Genomic DNA, 3,480 nt, shown 5'->3' with positions numbered 1-3,480 from the left:
AGGAAAATATTTTTATTAGTTTGGAATGAAAAAAAACTGTTTTCAACACTCTATGAAAGTACTAACCATAAAAGAAAAAGTAGAATTATGAAAATTAAGAACTTAGATGCACTATAAAATACTATTATGAAAGTAAAAAGTCATATAGAAAGAATTTTACAACATCCATATTTCATAAAAGGCTTTTATTAGAAAATATAAACAGAGAAGAAGCGAGGATGACCCCTGCCGCCCAAAGCTGTGCGCCGCTGCATCTCGTGTCTAGCGCCTGTGACCTGCCGCCGTCACCACCATGCCCAAGGGAAAGGCTGAAGGGGATGCTAAGGGTGATAAAGCCAAGGTGAAGGATGAGCCACAGGGAAGATCTGCAAGGTTGTCTGCTACACCAGCTCCTCCAGAGCCAGAGCCCAAGCCTAAGAAGGCCCCTGCAAAGAAGGGAGAGAAGGTACCCAAAGGGAAAAAGGGGAAAGCTGAGGCCAGCAAGGATGGAAATAACCCTGCAGAAAATGGAGATGCCAAAACAGACCAGGCACAAAAAGCTGAAGGTGCTGGAGATGCCAAGTGAAGTGTGTGCATTTTTGATAACTGTGTACTTCTGGTGACTGTACAGTTTGAAATACTATTTTTTATCAAGTTTTATAAAAATGCAGAATTTTGTTTTACTTTTTTTTTTTAAGCTATGTTGTTAGCACACAGAACACTTCATTGTTGTTTGGGGGGAAGGAGCATCTGTCGGTAGGACGGTGTCTCCAAAGCTGGATTGATGTGGGGAAGGCACCTCTCCCTGCTGGTGTTGAGAGACTTCCTCTTGGCTCCCAGGAGGAGGGATTCCCTGATGTTACACATGTGGCCACCTTGGCATAAGTGCCTTGTGGTACGGGACAGCTCCCAGCTCATTTTATGTCCTCCTTTCCTCTGCCATCAGCATAGGCTTAACTCCCTTAAGCCCAGAGACCTATTGGGATCTAATTCCCAAAAGTGATGTTACCAGTGTGTCAGGCCATCTGGACTTGCCAGTAATGTTGAGGTGGTGTCCCACAAGAGCAATTGATTTCTTTTTTCTAGATTGTGGATCTTCAGATTGATAATTCTGCCATTTTCATTTCCCGAAAGTCAGGGTCGGCTTGTGAAAAGCTGTTAAACAACATGCTAAATGTGAAATGTCAACCCTCACTCTAAACTTTCCCTACTTCAGAGCCTCAAATGCAGACTTCATTGGATTTTATAGTGGCTTTCTGATTTTTGGTAGTCCATCCAAGAAGGGAGTTTGAAAGTTGTTGTATACTGTTAACGATTGTGTGCCCATGTCCTTTCTGAAATACCATGATTGTTTACGAAAAGTATCTTTAATAAAGCTGGATACAGTTTGGCTTGGAAAAAAAAGAAAGGAAATATAAACAAATACTTTGAATTAGGAATACAATCCACACAACTGATTTAGATGTGGAGAAATGCCTTGAATAAGCTTCTCATGAAGTAAATTTCAAAGTAGATGAGAATGTACAGAAAGATGTCATTTATTAGCAGAAAAGTGCAGAAGACTACCCAGCATCCATCAGAACTTCTGAAACAAAGCATGTGAAAATATCAAGAATTGGTGAGGATTTAGGCCTTCTCACTCATACACTGATGGTGGGAGTATAAATTGTTAAAGTCACTCCAAAATTAAAATAAAGTTTTAGGGGTGCGTGCTTGCAGTGCACAACGATTCTATTCCTTGTGTGGAATTGGTGTGCGTGTGTAGCACCCCCTAATCCTTTTGACTTCACCTTAAATCCACTTCAAACACATGCACACAGGTACACTGAAGACGGACAAAATGTCCTTAGCAGTGTTATTTTCTTACAGTGCTATTTTTTTTAAAATAATCTTCAATTAGGAACAGAACACAATGCTGTCAGCGGTATAATGGAGAAACACATGGAGCATGGTGTAGCAGTGTAGCCTGGAGGTTGGACTGCTCCCAGAGGCCATGTGACAAAGGCCCAGTCCTCCAGTGAAGCTATCACAAGGTGGCAGAACCGTGAGGATCTGGGGCCCGGAGGAGCCCCGCAGGGCGCTGCACTTGTGCTGTTGAAGGGGATGGAGGGGGCTCAGCCTCTCCACAGGCTCTTTTACCTCCTGGCACAGAGATGAGCAGCTGACTCCTCACATACCCCTCTCCAGTACAGCCTGGAGCCTCCTCAAAGGCCTAAATGTCAGGGGTGCCCCATCATAACCCAGAACGTCTAAAACTATGAGCCAAAACCAACATTTTTCTTTTTGTAAATTAATTATTTCTGGCATTTGGTGACAGAAATGGAGAGCTGACTGACACATAGCAATGAAAGAAGCAAACTGTTGCTACATTCAGCAATAGGATAGACACCGTGTTCCAAGTAGCGAGACCAAATGGCTTCGTGAAAGATTTATACTATATAGTTCTATTTACTCCATTTGCAAAGCAGACAAAATGAGAATCATGGCTTTTAACTGTGTAATAACAGGGAGAAAGCAGAAAAGAGACACCCAGAGTGCAGGCAATGCTCTATTTATTGTTCTGGGTTGCAGCTGAAAGATTTCATGCACCTTAGAAGTGTACATTCATCTCAGATGCCCATTCTTGGTTTGGGTCATTGAATTTTGGGGGCCTGATTTTTTTTTAACTCTTTATATGTTCTAGATAGAAATCCTTTGACCAAGGGAAAGTTGACTATACTTTTCCCCCACCATTTGTAGGCTTTCTTTTTATTCTGTTGGTGATTTGACAGGCAGAAACTTTTGAAAAAGAAGAGATCCCAATTATTGATTGTTTGAAGTCTTTCCTGTGTAGTTTGGTTTTTGTTCATGAACTCTCTACCTACATGTATGTCCTTAAGGTTTCTACCTACTTTCTCCACCAGAAGATTTTGTGTTTCAGTTTTAATATTTAAATCTTTGACCCATTTTGGCTGTAGTTTAATGCATGGTGGTAGACATGAGTCTAGTTTTAGCCTTTGGGATGTGATAAGCCAGTTTTCCCATCATTTGTTAAAGAGGCTCTTTCTTCCAGTGAACATGTTTGGCCTCTTTGTCAAAGATAAAGCAGTCGAGTGTGCTTGTAGTTGTGTTTGTACCTTTTGTTCAATGTCACTGGTCATTCAAGAAATACAAATTAAAACAACACTAAGATTCCATCTCACTCAAGAAAGAATGGCTATCATTAAGAAGTCAAGCAATAACAAATGCTGGAGGTACTGTGGAGAAAAGGAATCTTTCTCTACTGCTGGCGGGAATGAAACTGGTATGACCATTATGGAAGTCAGTGTGGAGATTCCTCTGAAAGCTGGGATTGGAGGTCCCATTCAAGCTAGCTATTCTCCTCCTAGGTATTTTTCCAAATGAACTGGAAAGATCATACCACAGTGATATATATATATATATACACCCATGTTTATAGCAACACAATTTGTCATAGCCAAATCTTGGAAACAAGCCACATGACCATCAACTGAGGAATGA

The 3,480-nt window shown here is 41.1% G+C and overlaps 1 pseudogene; it reads left to right on the top strand.

Moving 5' to 3' along the window:
• Nucleotides 1–250: 250 nt before the first annotated feature.
• LOC105742540 lies at nucleotides 251–565 on the top strand (annotated as a pseudogene).
• Nucleotides 566–3,480: the final 2,915 nt, after the last annotated feature.

Source organism: Octodon degus, unplaced genomic scaffold, assembly GCF_000260255.1.
Source record: "Octodon degus isolate 3935 unplaced genomic scaffold, OctDeg1.0 scaffold00004, whole genome shotgun sequence".
Classification (NCBI taxonomy): Eukaryota; Metazoa; Chordata; class Mammalia; order Rodentia; family Octodontidae; genus Octodon; species Octodon degus.
The sequence above is the reverse complement of the archived record's forward strand: the minus strand, read 5'-3'. Positions and strand labels throughout refer to the sequence as shown.